General features: G+C 44.7%; 1 protein-coding gene across 2 annotated transcripts in view; it reads right to left on the reverse strand.

Annotated features, from left to right (window-relative positions):
• LRRC32 (leucine rich repeat containing 32) overlaps window positions 1-23,224 on the reverse strand; it is a 67,865-nt gene extending 44,641 nt beyond the window's left edge. The window contains exon 1 of one of the 2 annotated variants that reach the window (XM_030200056.1): window positions 23,122-23,224. The gene's annotated coding sequence lies outside the window, so the exon portion shown is untranslated. Of the gene's footprint in view, window positions 1-11,931; window positions 12,076-23,121 lie in introns of those variants that run through there. The other variant, XM_030200055.1, reaches the window with a different exon arrangement.
• Window positions 23,225-23,567: the final 343 nt, after the last annotated feature.

Below are 23,567 nucleotides of genomic sequence, written 5' to 3' on the forward strand. Positions count from 1 at the left end.
AAAGCACAAAACACAACCTGAAACACAAAAAGTACCAAGAGCCTTCAAAATGGGACAAGTCCTTTTATTCCACAGCAAAGATCAACCTTGTACATTAGTGACCCGACACGGGCCGTATTTTGGAACACAGCACCTGTGTTAGAGGTCATTTAACATCAAAAGTCCAATAGGAACATGTCCAGCATCTCAGCTGAAGACAAAAAAATAGGAACCTTGACCAAACATAGTATGTTGATCCTAACAAGGGGTTGGGAGGGTCACCGCAAGGCCACTGGAGGGGGGAGGGTCCTTGTCAAGGGACCCACTGGATCACCAGGGCCTTAGCTATTGGGGAGTGAGGGGTTTGGGGTTCGCCAGAACACCAGGGCTAGAGCTGCACCTGCACTTGAGAGGTCATCCCTTCCCCTGCGGCTCAGCCCGCACAACCCTAATGACAGCTCCGAGCTGGCATAGGGTTTGCCGCAGGAGGAGCGCCTTTGTTTGGCACACTGTCCACTAAACATTATGGAGGAATACTTAATGACCTCTTTAGCATGCATTTGCATGCTCACTGTACTCTGAGCCAGTGAGATCATTATTTCATATGCTCGTTGGCCCTGAGCATTCGGCTGTAGCAAATGTGGGCAGTAGTCCGGCGCTAATTGTTTTTGAGCATGGGGGCCTGAGTGATGTAAGTTTGCCTCATGAACAGGTGAAGGATAATCCCTGGGTGGGTGAATTGTCCCCTGACATTGAAGGTGATTTGGCATTCACTGATTCCACTGCTTTCAGCTTTCAATCCCTTCCCCGATTGGGACTTACAGTTGTCGGCAACTTCAACCTTTGCTTTCTCTGACTTATGTCCAGGATCCAGTATTCCTGTGACCAGACCTTCTTCCTTAGGGCACTATGGAAGGAGTGCCGATTAGAGCATATTATCAATTATTATTAGCTGCAATTTGTGCCTGAGTTTGTGTAATCTATACAGAATTTGGGGGCATGCACCTCAGAGGGATAGCTGTGGACCAGACTAACCTTTCTAACCAGTCCAGTGCAAGTGAGAAACACTGGCTCCGGTCCTTACGGCTCCAGGGCACAGCTAATTAACAGGCTGGCAGCTCCTGTGCCGCTATTTTTACTTCTCCTCTCTTACGGCTCTGTTTACTAAGGTGCGCTGAAGCATGGCTTGCGGTAGTGTAGGCGCAGGTTTTGGGTGCGCACCAATCCATTTTTCAGCGCGCCTGTAAAAAAGGCCTTTTTAAAACTTTTGCTGAAAATGGACACGCTGCAAAATCAAAATTTCCGCGCGTCCGTTTTGGGTCTGAGACCTTACCGCCAGCCATTGCGTATCGGCCGTGCTCCAAAAATGAAATTACCGCAAGAGCCACGTGGTAGCCATGCAGTAACTCCATTTTGGTACGCGTTGGGCTAGCATAGATGCTTACGCAGCGTAGTAAAAGGGCCCCTTAGTGTTTTTAACACACCTACATTAGCGCGCGTGCTAACCATGTAGGCACCTATAGGGATATTAAAGGCGTGTACATGGTTAACGCACGTACATAGTTAACGTGCATTAAAAACGTTAACATCCCTATAATGTTGCTTAGTAAACAGGGCCCTTAGGGGTCCTTTTACAAAGACGCAATGAGAAATGGCTTGCGGTAGTGTAGGCGCGGGTTTTGGGCACACGTCGATTTTTTTTTTGCCAAAAATGGACGTGTGGCAAAATGACAATTGCCGCGTGTCCATTTTGGGTCTGAGACCTTACCGCCAGCCTTGCCCTAGCGGTAAAGACTCACGCGGTAACTGAGTGGTAATGACCTACATGTGCCAAACGCTACTTGGCGCGCGTCCGGTATGCGCGCCAGAAAATAAAAGAATATTTTTCAGATGCACATAGCAGATGCGTGCCCAAAATGAAATTACCGCAAGAGCCACACGGTAGTCGGGCAGTAACTCCATTTTGCAACGTGTCGGGTGCGCGTTGACGCTTTCGCGGCTTAGTAAAAGGACCCCTTAGTCTCTTGTGCAGGGAAGTCATGCTCTGGTGCCCCCCCCCCCATACTGCTCCTCTACATCCTTCTTTACTGGACTCCCCCTAGGAGAGGAAAGGTACTACTTCCCCCTTATTCTTAGGTTCTATCTGGTCCTCCAAAAGCTCAAACTAAACTCCTATTGGATCAAACGCTCTGAATAAACCTCCTTCTGTTATGCTTTGAATGACACCTCTTTTCTGGAGCAGGAACCTAGAATGTTCTTTCTGCAGCTGCAGTTCAGAGCATTTTTGCAGCCTGTTGCATGTATAAGCTGGGTACTGTTGTAACTGCACGCACAGCGAAAGTGTATGCGCATAATTTTCTTTGTTTGGACAATGAAAAATTGGCAGATGCAGAGAAATAAAAGTATTAATACATTGCATGACATCCAGGGCACGGAGGGATCAGCTGCAAAACAGCCAGCGGTAAAGCGAGATTGTGCCAGACAGTACTAACCTAATGAGGCAAACCTGCCTTGGGTTATCTGAATTGTTTTGATAAGCATAAATCATAAAACGACCCCTTCCCTCCTCCCTCTCCCCCGGGTTGTTTACAAGCAGAAACTTCCTGCTCTTCTCGATAACTTGTCATTTGTTCAGTGTATAAAAGCAGGAAAGTTAGGGTTAGGAGTCCGATGATGGATTTCCTGCAGTGGTTTCCCTGCATGACCTCTGACTCCTGATCAGGAAGCCAGAATTTTATAGGGCTTTGAAAGGGAAAAAACAAAAATGACGGCTGTGGAATGCTCTTATCATAACTTCTACCGTGGTAAGATTTTCTTGCCAATCCGAAAACAATGGAATTTCATTTCTCGCCTTCTTTCCAAGAAATGTTGTATGCCTAAAGGAGAAAAGATGCTTAAGAAGCCATTTCTCTTAAATTCCTACAGTATAAAAGCAGAGCTGTAAAAAATGAACCTAGAACAAGCTGAGCAAAGCATCCTGGAAATGCTGTTGTCTTGATCTCATAACCTCGATTTGGAATTTAGACATTACTCGCCTTTTCCGAAGCTGAGCTCAAGGTGAGTTATGTAGTCAGGTATGTGAGCTATTATTTCCCTGCTCAAACTGGCAAACAATTTGCACCCGAAGTGATGGAAAGTGAATTGACTTTCTCAAGATCACATGGAGGCGTATTTTCAAAGCATTTAGGCTTACAAAGTTACGTAGAGGGGCATTTTCGACATGACATCTAAGTCCGATTTTGCACAAAACATCCAAAATCCGAATAGGAAAGAAGGTCATTTTCAATTTTTTTTTTTGAAAATACTGTTTTGAACAAGGTTTTGCGCTTTGTTTTTTTGGTCCATTTTTGAAAACAAAATGAGTAAGTGCAAAACGTAGAGATTCGTGCCATTGGGATGTAGGAGGAGACGGCATTTTTAGTAGACTGGTCCCCCAGACATCCCAGGAGAGCAATGCGGCACCCTAGAGGGCACTTCTGTGCACGTAATAAAAATGCTCCCAGGTACACATCTCACCTTTCATCCCTTATTTTGTCCCCTGAGCCATCCAAACACACCCAAAATCCACTGTCCCACAATGTACACCACTACAATAGCCCTTATGGGTGAAGGGGGCACCTGTATGTAGGTACTGTAGGGTTTTGGTGACTTTGGGAGGGGTCCCAGTTTCCACCACAAGTGTGACAGGTAGAGGGAGATAGGGACCTGAGTCCCCCATTCCATAGTGCACTGCACCAACCACTACACTACTCCAGGGCAGTGGCGTTCCTAGGGTGGCTGACACCCGGGGCGGATTGCCGATGCACCCCCCCCTGGGTACAGTGCCCCCCCCCCCGGTGAAAGGACACCCCCCCGGGTGCATTTTTACCCTGTTCTGGGGCAGAGGGAGCACGGAACGAGCGAAGCCAACAGGCGCGTGGCACCCCCCCCCCCCAGCAGCGTGCACCCAGGGCGGACCGCACCCACCGCCCCCCCCTAGGAACGCCACTGCTCCAGGGACCTGCATGCTGCTCTAATAGACCTGACTTTAACATCTGAGGCTATCATAGAGGCTAGTAAATCATATTCACATTTTGGGGTGGGAGGGGGGGGTATTAGGGGGTCACCCTTGATTCCTTCTAGTGGTCATCTGGTCATTTAGGGCACCTTTTTGTGCCTTATTCGTTCTGAAAGCAGGTCTAGACCAAAATGTCTTAGTTTTAGTCCTGGACGTTTTGTTTTGTTACATTATGGCTGTGAAATGTCCAAGCGTTCGGCACATTCTAATCCCGCCTTCAAAATGCCCCCGACGCATCCCCTTGCGATTTGGACACACTGCAGACGAATTGCATAGATAAACGTTTGCAAAATAGGTTTTGAAAATATCGATTTGGACGTTGTGAGAAGAAAAACATCCAAATGGTGCTTTATGACACTTTTTTGACGTTTTTCTCAGTCAAAAATGAGCCCCATTATAACCTATGGAACTTTGTAAATTAACCCCATACAGTGGCGTAGCTGCGGGTGGGCCAGGGTGGGCACAGACCCACTCATGCTTGGCTCAGGCCCACCTATCGGCAGCACCCCACATCAACATCTCTCCTCTGTGGCATCCCGTCATCTGCCCACCTGTCGCTGAACCCCGTTCCTTCCTGGTGTACCTTACAGGCGTCCCCGGCATCTGCAGTGATTCATTATTTTTGCCTGCACCGGCCCTGCAGGCTTCCATTGGCCGGGTCCTGCCCTAGCTTTCATCGTTTCCTGTCTGGCAGGACCTGGCTAATGGAAGCACAGGCAGCAATAATTGAATCACTGCAGGCACTGGGGACGCCTGTGAGGTACTTCAGGGAGGGACGGGGTTCAGTGATGGGCGGGCAGATGCTGGGATGCTGCAGAGGAGGAGACATGTTGATATGGGGTAGGTGAAAAAAATGTATAATTTAAAAAAATATCTCGGGGTGGGGGGGGGGGGATGCTGTGGAGTGCCGCGTCGTGGAAGGGCCCATCTAAGTTAGCTCTGGGCCCATCCAAAATACTGGGTCTGGCTATGCCACTGAGGAGCATAATTGAACGGGGCCCCGCCCATGTTTTCCCTGTGGACGTCTTCGCAGGACGTCCCCGCGAAGGCACAGGGAAACCCGTATTATCAAAACAAGATGGGCGTCCATCTTTCGTTTCGATAATATGGTCGGGGACGCCCAAATCTCAACATTTAGGTCAACCTCAGAGATGGTCATCCTTAGAGATGGTCGTCCCCGATTTTCGGCGATAATGGAAACTGAGGACGCCCATCTCAGAAACGACCAAATGCAAGCCCTTTGGTTGTGGGAGGAGCCAGCGTTTGTAGTGCACTGGTCCGCCTCACATGCCAGGACACCAACCGGGCACTCTAGGGGGCACTGCAGTGGACTTCAGAAAAAGCTCTCAGGTGCATAGCTCTCTTACCTTGTGTACTGAGCCCCCCAACCCCCCCAAAACCCACTACCCACAACTGTACACCACTACCATAGTCCTTAGAGATGAAGGGGGGCACCTTTATGTGGGTACAGTGGTGGGTTTTGGAGGGCTCACATTTACCATCACAAGTGTAACATGTAGGGGGGGATGGGCCTGGGTCTGCCTGCCTGAAGTGCACTGCAGTACCCACTAAAACTGCTCCAGGGACCTGCATACTGCTGTCATGGAGCTGGGTATGATATTTGAGACTGGCATAAAGGCTGGAAAAAATATTTAAAAATTTTTTTTTAGGGTGGGAGGGGATTAGCGACCACTTGGGGAGTAAGGGGAGGTCATCTCCGATTCCCTCCGGTGGTCATCTGGTCATTTAGGGCACGTTTTTGTGGCTTGGTTGTAAAAAAAAAGGACCAAGTAAAGTCGTCCAAGTGTTTGTCAGGGACACCTTTCTTTTTTCCATTATCGGCCGAGGACTCCCATGTGTTAAGCACGCCCCAGTCCCGCCTTCGCTATGCTTCCGACACGCCCCTGTGAACTTTGGTCGTCCCCGCGACGGTAAGCAGTTGAGGACGCCCAAAATCGGCTTTCGATTATGCCGATTTGGGCGACCCTGTGAGAAGGACGCCCATCTTGCGATTTGTGTCGAAAGATGGGCGCCGTTCTCTTTCGAAAATAAGCCTGATAGAGTCTCAGTGGAAGAAATAGGATCTGAACCCCCCTGGCTTCACTGCTTTGCAGCCTTCTCTAACTACTAAGCTACTCTTCCTCTGTTGTTGATAGCTTAACCTTTAGGCTTCCTCACGCCCCATGGTCCTTGAGTGTTCTGTACACATGTTCTCTTCTCAATTTCTGCCAAGGCACATGCTCTGGGCAGCACTCACGACATCCCGAGCAAGCCCGTTGACGTGGAAGTGAAAAGGAAATGAAGGGCAGATGTTTGCATTGTTTGCACATGCAAAATGTTCCAGGCCATTAACTGGAGCTTAAAATAATGGCAGGCTTGAAGGGCACTGCAATTGCCTCGGTCTAATTAAATAAATAAAAGTAAAGGGGGAAAAAACAATCAGAGATGGGTTGCTTTTAGGGTAGGTGGAGGAGAAACTCGGTGAATAAAACAGCAGCATGAAAACTAGCAAATTCCTCTCACGTTCCTTGTGACCTTGGGCAAGTTACTTCACCCTCCATTGCCAGAGGCGAGGCAGGGGTTTTCCAAAAAATTGTGCATGTTGTTACGGAGAGAGTAGTGGATGCTTGGAATGCCCTCCCGCGAGAGGTGGTGGAAATGAAAACGGTAACAGAATTCAAGCACGCGTGGGATAAACATAAAGGAATCCTGTTCAGAAGGAATGGATCCTAAGGAGCTTAGCTGAGATTGGGTGGCAGAGCCGGTGGTGGGAGGCGGGGATAGTGCTGGGCAGACTTATACGGTCTGTGCCAGAGCCGGTGGTGGGAGGCGGGGCTGGTGGTTGGGAGGCGGGGATACTGCTGGGCAGACTTACACGGTCTGTGCCCTGAAAAGGACAGGTACAAATCAAGGTAAGGTATACACAAAAAGTAGCACATATGAGTTTATCTTGTTGGGCAGACTGGATGGACCGTGCAGTTCTTTTTCTGCCGTCATCTACTATGTTACTATGTTATAGAAAAGCACCATTCCTGCAGCCAAATGCCAAGAACTGGGTACACTCATATGAATATCATTTGTTGCTGCAATTGCTTAATATCTATCAGCTGTTCGTGCCCGGAGTTGGGATTGGTGCCCTACGTTATTTGCGATTGGATTGGTTATAAAATCAATTGAAACGTATCAGCAGCCATCTTTGATGCCGTCTGTCAGAAACACTCTTGGTGAGTAAAGGTCAAGACGTGTACTAGGACATAGTATTATTACTATCTGCTAAGAATTAATAATTTTTTATATGGCACTACCTTGAAACAGCGTTGATACATAGTATCATAGTAACATAGTAGATGATGGCAGAAAAAGACCTGTACGGTCCATCCAGTCTGCCCAACAAGATAACTCATATGTGCCACTTTTTGTGTATACCTTACCTTGATTTGTACCTGTCTTTTTCAGGGCACAGACCGTATAAGTCTGCCCAGCACTATCCCCGCCTCCCAACCACCAGCCCCGCCTCCCACCACCGGCTCTGGCACAGACCGTATAAGTCTGCCCAGCACTATCCCCGCCTCCCAACCACCAGCCCCGCCTCCCACCACCGGCTGTGGCACAAACCGTATAAGTCTGCCCAGCACTATCCCCGCCTCCCACTACCGGCTCTTGCCACCCAATCTCAGTTAAGCTCCTGAGGATCCATTCCTTCTGAACAGGATTCCTTTGTGTTTATCCCACGCTCTGTAAGATTCTCAAAGTCAATAGAAGAAAAATCATGCAAGCCACCTCTGTGCTATTCCATCTCAGAGAATGGCTCTTGCAGGTTAACCTTTACAGATTAAATATATGTAGTACAATTGAATGTTTTGAATAGTATGACATTTACGCGAAACATGGATCTATGTCGGTGACATCTTGTCTCCAATACTGAGAACTTAATAAAAGCTAAGTACTACTTTGAAATTGCTATAAAGATATAGTATATATGTATACAAAATTTGAAAAACTGAAAGTAAAATGCTAAAAATGCTAGAAAAACACTAAAAAAGTATAATAATTAAAAAGAGTAACAGTTTAGGATTGATGAGGATTGCGATACTACCCTTGAAAGAAATATGCTCGGCTCATTTTAGCCAAAATAAGGGAATGTATGCTGATCTGATAGATCCTACTATGATTCGTTGACTCTCTTCAAACTCTTGTTCATGATCTTCTTATTTCAAGATTGGATTATTGTAATGTGGTCTACTCCAGTCTCGATAAAAGACAATTATGCCATTTCCAAATGCTTCAGAATACTTCCACTCATTTCTTTAGCTGCGCGCAAAAATTTGATCATGTTACTCTCCTCCTACTTGCTTTACATTGGTTATTGTGGAGGAGTGGCCTAGTGGTTAGGGTGGTGGACTTTGGTCCTGGGGAACTGAGGAACTGAGTTCGATTCCCACTTCAGGCACAGGCAGCTCCTTGTGACTCTGGGCAAGTCACTTAACCCTCCATTGCCCCATGTAAGCCGCATTGAGCCTGTCATGAGTGGGAAAGCGCGGGGTACAAATGTAACAAAAATAAAATAGATAGTATTGGAGATTCTACATGGAATGTTGCTACTATTGGAGATTCTACATGGAATGTTGCTATTCCACTAGCAACATTCCATGTAGAAGGCTGTGCAGGCTTCTGTTTCTGTGAGTCTGACGTCCTGCACGTACGTGCAGGACGTCAGACTCACAGAAGCAGAAGCCTGCGCGGCCACATTGCTGTGACTCTGGGCAAGTCACTTAACCCTCCATTGCCCCATGTAAGCCACATTGAGCCTGCCATGAGTGGGCAAGCGCAGGGTACAAATGTAACAAACAAAAAAATTATCAAATTTAAAATTCTTTGCCTTTTCTTTGTCTTATCATTTGAATACCCCAATATACCTTTAAACCAAGGTCATTTCATACACTCCTGCTTGGACACTTTGATCTATAGACTCTCGCCGACTGGTTCTACCAGCACCTAGAAAAGTAATTTATGAATCCAAAAAGAACTCTGCATTTTTCTTTTTGGATCCAAAATTATGGAATGCTCTTCCGCTGTATATTCATTCAGAACTATCGTTTTCAAAATTTAAGTCCCATCTTAAAACCTATTAATGATTTAGTTTATAATTAGTTAGATTACTGATTGGTATCTGGGTCACATGGGAACTGAGCAGTTGTTCTTTTTTCCCCCATTAATTTTAGACTACTAGGGTGAGTGCCAGCTCTTGTATTTTAATGGAGTTCTTTTCACAACCCTTGGAATTTTTGTTATGTAAACCGCTTTGACCTGGTTACAGAAAGTGTGGTATAACAAGCATGTTTTATAAATAATAAAAAAATCCAAGGTACCCTGTTATAAGGCTACCTTCCATGCAGGCAATTCTATAAAGGGTCACCTATCTTGATCCTATTCTAAGAAGAAAATTAGGTGCCTATTTTCCTTTATAGAATAGTAACTAGCAGAGTGTGTAGACAGAATAGCATTTTAGAAAGTATGTACAATCAGAACTGAGATATTCTGGTTGAGGTGTCTCAAGTTCCACTAGTATTTTAGAACAGGATCTGCTCATATAGAGTACTATAAGTTATCCACCCGATATTTAAAATAAAAAGGCCACTAAATGCTGAATATCGTCGGATAGCGGCTTAAAGATAGCTGGTTACATCGCGCGATATTACCGGCTATCCCTCGATTTAAAAAACCCGACCGGCCAAGTTTGGCGGCCATATTTGGCCATCACAATATGGCTAAATATGGCGGTCAAGTTTGGTGGCCATATTTGACCATCACAATAGCTAGAATAACTTTGACATGCCTCACGTTAATTGGCCAGTGCTGAATATCAGTGTGGCCGGTTAAAATCGGACTGGTCAAAGTTAAATCGGATATTCAATGCCGGTCACTGGAAACGGACTGGCACTGAATATCCGGGCTTGGCGCCAACCGCGGGAGACAGCCTAGCTTTCTCCAGTGGTCTGACTATCGAGACATATGTGCGTATCACCAGTTAAGTTTTTGGAGACTGTATCTTACAAAGGATGTAAAAAGACTTGAAGCGGTTCAGAGAAAAATGACGAAAATGTTACGAGGTTGAGTTGCAAGACGTACGAGGAGAGACTTGCTGACCTGAACGTGTATACCCTGGAGGAAAGGAGAAGAAGGGTTGATTTTGCGGAGAGGGTGGTAGATACCTGGAATGCCCTCCTGTGGGAGGTGGTGGAGTTGAAAATGGTAATGGAATTCAAAAATGTGTGGGATAAGCACAATGGAACCCTGTTTAGAAGGAGTGGATCCACAGAAGCATAGCGGAGATTAGGTGGCAACACCGGTAATTGGGAAGCAGAGCTAGTACTGGGCAAATGTATACAGTCTGTGCTTTGATCATGGCTGGACAGATTCAGCTTCAGAAGTTGGAGAACAAGGACAGTGTTGGGCAGACGTCTATGGTCTATGCCCTGAAAATGGCAAGGACAAATCAAGATCAGGTATACATGTGAAGTATCACATACCATATGTAATTAGTTTATCCTGTTGGGCTAACTGGATGGACCATACAGGTCTTTACCATCATCTACTATGTTACCAGAATTTGGGTGCACACATGCCAGCTCTATGCCTGGTGTAAGTGCTTCTGTCTAAGCGTGTTTACCCTTCTATAACATATGCTATATTTAGCTGCTTGAAAACAAAAGTGTCTTGTGTGTGCTTAATGTGAAACAGAGAAAATGATAAATTTATTTATTTATTTGTTGCATTTGTATCCCACCTTATCCCACCTCTTTGCAGGCTCAAAGTGGCTTACAATACATCATGAAGTTTAATGTGCTTATTATAAATCAGCAAAAGTAGAGGCTGACAAATGTACAAACCAATAGGGAGATAATATCAAAAACAGTTTATTCAGAATTTTCATATCAAGGACCCGACACGGTCCGTGTTTCGGCACCAAAGCGCCTGCCTCAGGGGGTCACAAACAACTTTCTCTGTCACAAGGTGTTTTTTGCTGATCGGTTTGCTGGTTTTTCTTCTCTCCGTGGATTAACCTGTTTTACAACCACGGGTATACATTAAGGATTTATTCAAGCCAATCAGCTACTTTTCAGAGAAAGTTGTTTGTGACCCCTGAGGCAGGCACTTTGGCGCCGAAACACGGACCGTGTCGGGTCCTTGATATGAATATTCTGAATAAACTGTTTTTGATATTATCTCCCTATTGGTTTGTACATTTGTCAGCCTCTACTTTTGCTGTTTTGTTTTGATTTTCCGTGGAGGCTCTTCCTGTTTTTTTTGGACATTATAAATCAGCAATAATATATCTAACCTTTTTTTTTTAACTGTAACGGAGTAAAGTATCAAAACAACAGTTTGGCATTCAAGAAGATCTTACAGTCCATACAAGTCTGTCTCATTTCATGCAATAATTGCGCCTACGACACTTTTCCTTTCAGATGACGACAGTTCTAAACGTAATTCCTAAGCCTGAAAGTGTTCATCAGAGCTGAAGAAATGAATCTTGACAAGTCTTTCTTCTGCAGGCTTTAATCAAAGCCAAGCCTTCCTCTATTATTTACCCTGATGCACATGGTCTGTACTGTACCTCCGTATACTGCATGAATGCAAGCCAAGGACACAACGGGTAACAAATCCAGTGAGATGCACACTCTGCTTTTTTTTTCATAATGAGCTTACAAGCAGTTAACATACCTTATTCTTTCCCGATAAATATTTGCACAGCACCGGTATTAAATTTTTCCAGAATTTGCCAAGCACACTTTCTTACGTTTCATTTTTTGGCTTCCAGCGAGAAATGGTCGCCCCTAGGGCAGCCTGTCGTTCACGGGACGTAAACAAACATAAAACAGTTTGTAGTTTACCTTGCTTTTTAAGTGAAAACTATTTGGGTTCCCTGATCCTGTGAGTCATCATGGTAGACCTTGTGATCCACAGAGTTCGTGTAACTTTCCACCCGTTACCATCCTTACGTTGCACCATCACCAGTAAGGCTTGCGGCTGTGGGAAGCTTTGCTCACAGCTTCTAAGTCTGCACAGGGACCTTGATATTTTTGAGGGAAATATCCTGGCGTCCATATATGGGATGCCGTCTGCTTTGAATTATGCTGCTGGACTTTGCTTCTGGTTGCATGCTTGCTGGGTCTTAATGCTAGGGGTGTTACTAATGTTTTGCTGACCCTCATCCTGTTAAATTCATCTCTCAGCAGGGAAACACTTTTACTAGTAGACTGTAGAATAAGCCTGAACCAAGGCTACAAAATCTACACCAAGTCCAACTTGCTTTCAGTATCCACATATTAAGCGTCCATGATAACTTGATATTGCTACACTCCCCTTCTGTTTATACGGTGAACCCGGCAACAGTGGAAGATATAGATATGAACAGCTTAAAGAGAACAAAGGAGGGCTTATAGTCCAACAATGATGAAGAAATGAAGTGAACCTTCTAACTATCAATTTGTAACTATAAACTTTCCATGTTAGGGAACCAAAGAAAAAGATGTGAACAGTGAAAGACCAATATGTTAACTAGGCCTTGTTACAAGCTGAGCACAAAAGGCTACCTACTGTCATGAAAGTCCGCCATCAGCCATGTTGAGTGAGACGGAGCGAGGTCTACTGAGCCCAGCACCCTGTCTTTAGGAGTAGTCAATCCAGGTCACAACTACCTGGCATATCCCCAAAATTAGACCTGTGTTTTATAGCTCATTTCCATGGATGAGTGATGGCTTTTTCACTCTCAAGTCGATCTGGCTATTAATTTATTTGTTGCATTTGTACCCCACATTTTCCCACCTATTTGCAGGCTCAATTTGGCTTACATAGTACCATCAAAGGCGTTTGCCCAGTCGGTGGATAACAAATACAAAGTTGTATAGTGATCGAATGAGGTATAAGTGGAGGGTCGGAATGGATGAAGATTGTGTGATGTGATTGCGTGATTGCGTGTGTAAAATTTAGGTGTGGATCCTGCACCTAAATTTATGCATGTATATTTTACGTAAATCTAATTAGTGCCAATAATAGGTTGTTAACAAGCCAACTATTGGCGCTAATTAGCTTGTTATTCAATTAAATTGTACATACAATTTTTAGTGACTTTTGTAGAATTCGGGGGAACTGAATGGCATTTGGGTGCCTAGACTGAGGCGCCAATTTATAGAAATATCCTGAATGACTTTTGTGTCTTGATTTTATTTCAGATTATTGCATCAGTCTGTTTTTTACCCAGTGTCTAACTTTTGAGAGCTTATAGGGAGTTTACTGAAACTCTTTCTTTATATTATAATTGATGTTTGCATTTCTTTTTTTGGCTTTATTTTGTTGTCAGTACTGCTCTGTTGCTGTACCTGACCATAAAAATGGTCTGAAGCAGGTGTGAAATTTTAGGATTTGCCAAGTGCTCAGGAAATAGTGGGTGGAAGAAAGCATATCACGCTATTTAGTACACTTGCTAAAACTTAATTAACCTAGGATGTGCCTTCATTTAGATGTGGGTAGATACTAATTTTAGCATATGTCCACTAATGTCTTTGAAGACTCTGTTACACTCATACCATGCTGGGGTTTTTTTTGCAGCAGCAGCTTAAAGGAGGAATTTATCAGTGTGATCTACTGTTGTTGTGTTATTTTACTGTTAACCACAGTTATTAGTAACCAGGTTTCATTGCATAAAATGGGACCTGTGTTAAAATAGAACAAGTTAGTGGTAAAATGACCCATCTTAAAAGTAGCCCATGTTGATAATTCCCCCCCCTTAGTGTGAAGAGTTTCTGCTAACCAGAGCTGAGATTGTGATGTCATAATGCCTCATTCCACCATTGCCTAAGAGCCAAACTCATCAGTGATGTCACAATGGCTTGACTGTCCTATACTTGGCTCACTTTTATTACATATAGCAGTGATTTAACCAGAGCTGAGATTGTGATGTCATAATGCCTCATTCCACCATTGCCTAAGAGCCAAACTCATCAGTGATGTCACAATGGCTTGATTGTCCTATACTTTGGCTCACTTTTATTACATATAGCAGAGCAGTGATTTCGATTTCTAGAGACATTTCCTTTTTCTTTAATTAAGGGGGAAGTTGTCAACATGGGCTACCATTAAGAAATGCTATTTTACTGTTATCCCCAATTATTAGTAACTAGGTCTCATTGCATAAAATGGGACCTGTGCTAAAATAGCATGAGTTGAGGTAAAATAGCCTGTCTCAATGGTAGCCCACCTAAATGGCCTTAGAATTCATGTTAAACCTTCATGGATTAGCCTCGTAGGTGTTATTTTTAGTGTGAATAGTTTTGATCTACATAGGCTTCATTTCTAAAATAGATATCAATAGAAATCAAACAAAATAAAACATGGAAAAGAAAATAAGATGATACCTTTTTTATTGGACATAACTTAATACATTTCTTGATTAGCTTTCGAAGGTTGCCCTTCTTCCTCAGATCGGAAATAAGCAAATGTGCTAGCTGACAGTGTATATAAGTGAAAACATTCAAGCATTACTATGACAGTCTGACAGGGTGGGAGGAGGGGGGTGGGTAGGAGGTATGCATGGGGACATCAAGGATCTGGGTTCCTAGCCCATTATAAACCATAAAGCTATATTTCTCTGTTGATCACCCCACCCCTCACCTATCCACACCCATCCTGTTAGAATATCAATGAAATGCTTTGATGTCCCCATGCATACCTCCGACCCACCCCCATCCTCCCACCCTGTCAGACTGTCATAGTAATGCTTGAATGTTTTCACTTATATACACTGTCAGCTAGCACATTTGCTTATTTCCGATCTGAGGAAGAAGGGCAACCTTCGAAAGCTAATCAAGAAATGTATTAAGTTATGTCCAATAAAAAAGGTATCATCTTATTTTCTTTTCCATGTTTTATTTTGTTTGATTTCTATTGATAACCTTAAGAGTGGACTAACACGGCTACCACACTCCTCTACTTAAAATAAATATAAATGTTTGCCCATTTCTTCTCTCCTCATTATTTATTTATTTATAACATTTGCATCCCACATTTTCCCACCTATTTGCAGGTTCAATGTGGCTTACATAGCTCCGTAAGTGGTGATTACCAGTTCCGGAGAGGAGAAATACATCGTTGAGGAAGAGGAGATGTGTTTAGGTTACAGGAAAGAATTATTATCTAATTATTATCTAATTCCAAACTCCAGGTACCCATATCAAATTGTCAGTGCTACTGTTTGGCAGCAGGGGGCGATCATAGTACCAATGCCTATCTTCTCTCCCTCTCTGAGGTGTCCCCACCAAACCAAACCAAACAAATGCAAACCTTAGACCTAAATTCTTAGAAACACTGCCCCAAAAAGCAAAATATGTTACTGTTTCTGGGCCAAGTCTCTCGTAAAAATAGGTGAAAGGATTTTTTTTTCCTGAAATTCACTAGATAGATAAAAGATTTTACTTCCCTCCCAAGGTGTGAAATCTAGGAAACAAATCCTGAGCTATTTTGCTGAAACAGGCTTGCATACAAATCACAATTTAACATGTGGGTCATTAGAACTGTAGGTGACACATTCCTGTATTTTTTTTTTAAAGTTTAAAGTAATTTTATTGATAACTCAAAGTTAAGCAACACAGCACACAACATACTCAATATTGCCAACTTACAAACAATAAGATACAATGCATGAACCATACAGCTTGTAAACCGCCCATTCCCCCCCCACCCCACCCCTCCCCTTCCCAACCCCTGTACCACTCAATTACCAAAATCTCAGGGGTGCTATCCGTATTAATTCAAGGAAGTACAACAGTACCAATAATCCAGAACTGTTTGGCAGCTCTGTACTCTAGGAAAAGCAGCTTAGTACGGGGCAGAGAGGAGGTGGAACCCCCCCCCCCCCCACTCCACATCCAAAATCAACAAGCATTAATAAGTAAACTCCGACCCCTTGGGCTTAGAATCTGAAGATAAGGCATCCATATCTGAAGAAATTGTTTTCTACGTTTTGGCGACATTTTGGAATCTCTAGCCTCCCAAGATGCTAAAAGGTGCACCTGATTACGCCAATGCCAGTAGGCGGGCGCTTCCGAAGAGGTCCAATATTGCATTATACACTTTTGAGCTACCAAACTCAGCTTTCTGCATAGCATAGTTGCAGGAGTGCTCAAAGAGGCAAAAGCCTTTGGATGGTCTAGCAAAAACTGTGCCTCCGTGCCCTCAATTTTATTCCCAAGCTTGATCAGAAACCCCCGGACCCGCTGCCAAAATGCTCGCACCCTTGGACACTGCCACAACGCATGGTAGAAGGAACTATGACCCCCCCCCCACACTTAGAACAAGCAGCATTAACCGTCTCTAACACATGAGCCAACTGCACTTTAGACATGTAACCCCGAAGAACTATTCTATACCCGCATTCTCTCAACCGTTCATCCGTTACTAATAGGCGAATGCCTTTTAAAGTAGTCTCCACATTCCATGAAGTCAATGAGAACCCCAGATCCTGTTCCCATTTATGCTTAAGACCCTCATATGTTCTCCAAGGCCTACGCTCACACATTTCTGTATTTTTACTGACTACATTTTACATTAAAAAAAAAAAGCGAACAAAATTTGGGGCCCTGTTTGCTAAGCCACGCTAGACGTGCTCTAGTGTTTTTAGCACGCAGTAAGCATTAGCGCTCACTAACCTTCTAGATGCCCATAATATTCCTATACGCATCTACATGGTTAGCACGCACTAAAAACGCTAGCATACCTTAGTAAACAGGGCCCTTAGGAGGAGATTCTATATATTGCGCCTAAAATTCGGCGCTGAAATCAGTTCTAAGTGTATTCTATAATTGGTGCATAGTTTTAGGCACCGATTATAGAATATGCTTAGTTCATATTTCAGTGTCTATCCTGCTTATTTTCGAAGGAGAAGGGCGGCCATCTTCCGACACAAATCGGGAGATGGCCGGCTTTCTCCTAATGGCGGCCAAATCGATATAATCGAAAGCCGATTTTGGCTGGCTTCAACTGCTTTCCATCGCAGGGCCGGCCAAAGTTCAAGGGGGCGTGTCGTCAGTGTACCGAAGGTGGGACGGAGGCATGGTTGCCAGATGGCCGGCCTCGGCCGATAATGGAAAAAAGAAGGCCGGCCCTGACGAGCATTTGACCGACTTTCAGTACCCTTCTCCACCACTGCCAACTCCAGGCTCCGCTCATTCTGCCTTGCCTCACCCTATGCCTGGAACAATCTTCCTCAACCCCTACGCCAAGCCCCCTCCCTCCCTACCCATCTTCAAATCTCTGCTTAAAACTCACCTGTTCAATGCTGCTTTCGGCACCTAACCTTTCGAGAAATATAGTATGCCCTATCAGATTGACTCTACACTTGTCTTTTAGATTGTACACTTGTCTTTAGATTGTAAGCTCCTTGAGCAGGGGCTGTCCTTCCATGTTAAATTGTACAGCGCTGCGTAACCCTAGTAGCGCTTTAGAAATGTTAAGTAGTAGTAGTAGTAGTAGTTCACGATCAAGCCTTGAAAAGGTGCCCGAACTGACCAGATGACCACTGGAGGGAATCGGGGGTCACCTCCCCTTACTCCCCCAGTGGTCACCAACCTCCTCCCACCCAAAAAAAAAATGTAAACACATTTTTTTGCCAGCCTCTATGCCAGCCTCAAATGTCATACCCAGCAGTATGCAGGTCCCTGGAGCAGTTTTTAGTGGGTGCAGTGCACTTCAGGCAGGCGGACCCAGGCCCATCCCCCCCTACCTGTTACACTTGTGGTGGTAAATGTTGAGCCCTCCAAACCCCCCAAAACCCACTGTACCCACATGTAGGTGCCCCCCCTTCACCCCTTAGGGCTATGGTAGTGGTGTACAGTTGTGGGGAGTGGGGTTTGGGGGGGGGTTGGGGGGGCTCAGCACCCAAGGTAAGGGAGCTATGCACCTGGGAGCAATTTGTGAAGTCCACTGCAGTGCCCCCTAGGGTGCCCGGTTGGTGTCCAGTGCACTACAAATGCTGGCTCCTCCCATGACCAAATGGCTTGGATTTGGCCGGGTTTGAGATGGCCGCCATTTTTTTCCATTATCGGCGAAACCAATTGCGGCCATCTCTATCGCCGGCGATCTCTAGGGACGGCCCAAATGTTGAGATTTGGCCGGCCCCGACCGTATTATCGAAACGAAAGATGGCCGGCCATCTTGTTTCAATAATACAGTTGGGTATGCCGCTTTACGGGGCCGTCATTATAGATGGCCGCCCTTATAGTTGGCCAACCTCGTTCGATTATGCCCCTCTATATCTACATGCATTCATTTACACCAGTGAAAACATGGTGTAAATCCCTGCATGTAGATTTAGGCGAACTGGGCCATATTCTATAACTAGGCGCATCAATTTTGGAATGCCCATGAAACTCCCATTTCTCCACCCATAACCGCGCCTGTTTTTGCCTGCACACATTAGAACTTCAGCGCACATTACAGAATACGCTTAGCGAGTCGTGTGCCTAAATTCCAATCAGTTCCAATTGGTGCTCATTATTGCTTAAGTGCTGTTATCAGTGCTCATTAGGTTAAGCTTGTTAAGTTACGCTCTGTGCTGATTTCGGCGTAGATTTCTAGGCGCACTATGTAGAACCCGGGGGTTAGTGTCCCAAACTTAACAAAACTTTGTTCTGTTAGGGGTATATAGCAAATAGCTGATAAAAATAATCCAATACAGTATAACAATTACATAGGCAAAATCTTTCAAGACGCTGGGAGTATGGTAGCGTTGACGTAGGACCGGGCTCTGACGCAGCTTTGCTAAACATGTCATGTTGGTGCAGGTCCGAGACAATTAAGTGACTGATGAAGTTGTTAAAAATAAGTGTTTTTCTAAATTTTAAATTATTTTTATATACATAATTTTTCATATAAAGAATGTTTGATATTGATTAAAGTGAGTGACTGTGAATGATTTTGAGACCAATGATGGATATTGGTGAGTTGTCGGGCAGTGTTCCTGGTATGAAACGAGTCACTGCCGAGGTCTCTGTTTCAGTTTACTATACTCTCGCCTATGTAATTGTTCTACTGTGTTGGGTTATTTTCATCAGCTACATTTTAAATTTAGAATTTAGACATATTGTAGATTGTGCATTATCCATTTTAACTGCAGATTTTCATTATGACAGGGTAAAAATGTTTTAATGGAAAATGGGTCAGCGGTATTTCTGCATTAGCGAGCGGTGGGCTTACCGCCGCTCCGTAAAAGACCCCCCCCCCCCCCGAATTTCTGATTTTTGAGGAGCCGGCTAACACATAGCTGGTTAAGTTGATATTAAGCACTTTACCGGCCATGGATTATCACATAAAGATAGGACTGTGGTTTATGCCGTCCTACTTTTCTTCACTCTGGAATTCGTTGCCAGAGAATGTGGTAAAGGCGGTTAGCTTAGCGGAGTTTAAAAAAGGTTTGGGCGGCTTCCTAAAGGAAAAGTCCATAGACTGTTATTAAATGGACTTGTGGAAAAATCCACTATTTCTGGGATAAGCAGTATAAAATGTTTTGTACATTTTTGGAATCTTGCCGGGGTATTTGTGACCTGGATTGGCCACTGTTGGAAACAGGATGCTGGGCTCGATGGACCTTCGGTCTGTCCCAGTATGGCAATACTTATGTACTTATGATTACCCTGGCCAGTTAAGGGGCCCTTTTACTAAGGCGTGTAGGCACCTACGCGCATGAAACGTGCGTCAAATTGGAACTAACGCCCGGGTGGTAATTCCATTTTTGACGTGCGTCCACAACATGCGGTAGAAAATATTTTCTATTTTCTATCACGTGGCGCTTACCTGGCAGTAATCGGCAGTTTATACGCACTAATGCTTCCTACCCAGTTAGTGCGTGAGACCTTACTGCTGTTATTGGGTGGTGGTAAGGTCTCAGGCTGACAATAGATGTGCACTGGTTTCTAATTTTGCCGCACATCCATGTTCAGACACATTTTAAAAAATGCCTTTTTCCAGGTGCGCTGAAAAATGGACCCACGCATGTCCAAAACACGCCCCTACACCAGCGCAGGCCACTATTTGGAATGCCTTAGTAAAAGGGACCCTAAGTGCTGAATATCAGCCCCGGAATGCCCTCCCCCAAAGAGTCGATTTTCACTTAGGTGCTAACTGCCGATTTTCAGTGGCAAATTTAATCAGTTAAGTAACATAGTAGATGACAGCAGAAAAAGACCTGCATGGTCCATCCAGTCTGCCCAACAAGATAAACTCATATGTGCTACATTTTGTGTATACCTTACCTTGATTTGTACCTGTCCTTTTCAGGGCACAGACCGTGTAAGTCTGCCCAGCACTATCCCCGCCTCCCAACCACCAGCCCCGCCTCCCACCACCGGCTCTGGCACAGACCGTATAAGTCTGCACTTTCCCCGCCTCCCACCACCGGCTCTGCCACCCAATCTCGGCTAAGCTCCTTAGGATCCATTCCTTCTGAACAGGATTCCTTTATGTTTATCCCACGCTGAAAATTAGCGGATAGCTCCAAAAAAAGGGATTTAACCGGTCAGTAGCTGCTTCTGGCCTGTTAAATCGTTTTGAATATTGACCAGTAACTTTTCTCAGCTTTGCTTCTGAGGGTCTGCTGCCAGCATGCCTGAGTGAATGGAAGAAGAGACGTCCTGGATCTACACAGGATTATCCTTTAACTACTTAACAGGGGTAAAGTCAAGGCTGAACCTGTGCCTGCGAGGGGCATATTCCACAACAGAACTCCTATGTGAAAAATTCACAAAATTGGTTAGTTATCCAGCTCATTTTCGAAAGTGATCGCCGGCCATCTTCCGACACAAATCGGGAAATGGCCAGCGATCCCTGAACCCGGCCAAATTGATATAATTGAAAGCTGATTTTGGCCGGGTTCAACTGCTTTCCGTCGCAGAGCCGGCGAAACTTGGGGACGTGTTGGTAGGCTAGTGAAGGCAGGATGGGGGCATGCTCACGAGATGGCCGGTTTCGCCAGATAATGGAAAAAAAAAGCCAGGCTTGTAGAGCATTTCGCCGGCTGTACTTGGTCCCTTTTTTTTCACGACCAAGCTTCAAAAAGGAACCCGAACTGACCAAATGACCACCAGAGGGAATCGGGGATGACCTCCCCTTACTCCCCCAGTGGTCACCAACTCTCTCCCACCCCCCAAAAAAATTAATAAACATTTTTTGCCAGCCTCTATGCCAGCCTGAAATATCATACGCAGCTCCCTGATAGCAGTATGCAAGTCCCTGGAGCAGTTTTTAGTGGGTGCAGTGCACTTCAGACAGGTGGACCCAGGCCCATCCCCCCCTACCTGTTACACTTGTGGTGGTAAATGGTAGGGTTACCATATGGCTCCAGAAAAAGGAGGACAGATTGAGCCAGCCGGGTTTTACTTCCATTGCTTTGAAAGCAATGGAAGTAAAATCCGGCTGGCTCAATTACTTCCATTGAAAGCAATGGAAGTAAAACCCGGCTGGCTCAATCCGTCCTCCTTTTTCTGGAGCCATATGGTAACCTTGGTAAATGGGAGCCCTCCAAAATCCCCCAAAACCCACTGTACCCACATGTAGATGCCCCCCTTCACTCATAAGGGCTATGGTAATGGTGTAGAGTTGTGGGGAGTGGGTTTGGGGGGATTTGGGGGGGGCTCAGCACCCAAGATAAGGGAGCTATGCACCTGGGAGCTATTTTTATTTTTTTTTATTTTTAGAAGTGCCCCCTAGGTTGCTCGGTTGGTGTCCTGGCATGTCAGGGGGACCAGTGCACTACAAATGCTGGCTCCTCCCACGACCAAATGCCTTGGATTTCACCGGGTTTGAGATCGCCGGCATCAGTTTCCATTATGGCCGAAAACCGATGCCGGCCATCTCAAACCCGGCGAACTCTGACATTTGGCCGGGCCCAACCGTATTAGCAAAAAAAAGATGGCCTGCCAGCTATTTGGCCGTTCGATTATGCCCCTCCATGTCTAATTTACTTAAAGGCAATTTAAGAAAAAGGTTATAGGCTGTAATTTGATTCCAAATTTCAAACTTCCATCAATCTCAAAAACTTAAATAAAATTGCCTCAGAAGTACCAATATATATATATATATATATATACATATACATGGAGTCCAGAAAAAATTAGACCCCCCCCCCCCCCAACATTTTCAGAAGTAACCCGGAAATGTCCTACTTCAGCAGAAACTTTTGCCTGAAATTCGAGGCATTATCCGAGTACTTTATTATTCAACAGGATGGACTTCCAGCACATCGAGCTCGCAAGTCAATTGCTCACTTAATTAACGAAACCCCAGAATTCCTTGAGCCAACTGCTCAGTGGCGTTGAAGACTTTGTGAATGTGTCAAGGTTGAAAGAGGACACTGACCACAAACTATGAATTTACTAAGAAAAAACCCCCCAAAATTAAAAGAATGTGTTTTCAAAGGTCATACTAAAGGTTTAAACAATTGCAAAGTATTTTGAAACTATGTAAGGAGTCCTGTTTTTTTCCAGACACTGCGTATATACAGCAGAGCAATGAAGAACGTCCATCACCCAAACTTTATTCACCACAAGAAAATTAAAACAATAAAAAGCCCAACACAGCCATTTTTCACCCTCCTACGGTATGTCTGCAGACTTTGCACACTGTATGTTAGCTGTAGTCTGCCCTAGGACACTCTCCCGGTCTGTTAGAATGCAGAGAATCCTTACCATTTGCTTCATTCTACTACATAAACCATATAATCTTTTTTTAAATTAAGTTTTCATATTTTTTGCAGTATTCCATTTTGCTGTCACCTAATTCCCTGTACAGCAAAACTCTCAGAGGACTTTCTTTAGAGCACTATCCCCTGGGGATATATGTATGGTCTAAATATTAACACCCTACGACTGTTTCCCATCCCTTAGAACGTGTCTCTGCATTAGGAAGTGTCCTGCTGTCTTTGGTTTTTAACTCAGTGGTGTAGGAGCAGTAGCAGACGCACAGTGCACCGCTCTCTCCACAGAGGCATAATCCCAGCAACCTGTACATTTCCCCCGTGCCACACGATTACATACCTGCTGCCCTGGAGAGGATTCACTTCTGCTGTGGGGAAGCTCTGGAATCAATCCTCTGGACTTTGTGAGGGCTGGGGCAGGGCTTCCTAAGGGAAGTAGCTGTTCAGACCACTGGCTGACTCAAACTCTGGGAGCTGGGGGGGGGGGGGGGGGGGAATAATAGTTAAGTCATAGAAACCTCCAGGGAAGACGGCACTTTTATGACATATTCATCCCCTGGCAGCCACTGAGAATTACATTCCTGAAGTTACTGCACATGGATTGTTTTTAGATGCTTGTATATGAGTCCTCAGATGCTCAGTTCATCTCTCTCTTCTGGGTAGCTTGTAAAGTTTAAAAAAGCGTGATGGTATCTAAATAATGCCCAAGATAATGCTAATTGCAGGTCCAGTGTATTACCCAACGCAGGTGACAGTGAAAGACTGGGCTACTACCCATGTTAATAT

Source organism: Microcaecilia unicolor, chromosome 4 (genome assembly GCF_901765095.1).
Source record: "Microcaecilia unicolor chromosome 4, aMicUni1.1, whole genome shotgun sequence".
NCBI lineage: Eukaryota > Metazoa > Chordata > Amphibia > Gymnophiona > Siphonopidae > Microcaecilia > Microcaecilia unicolor.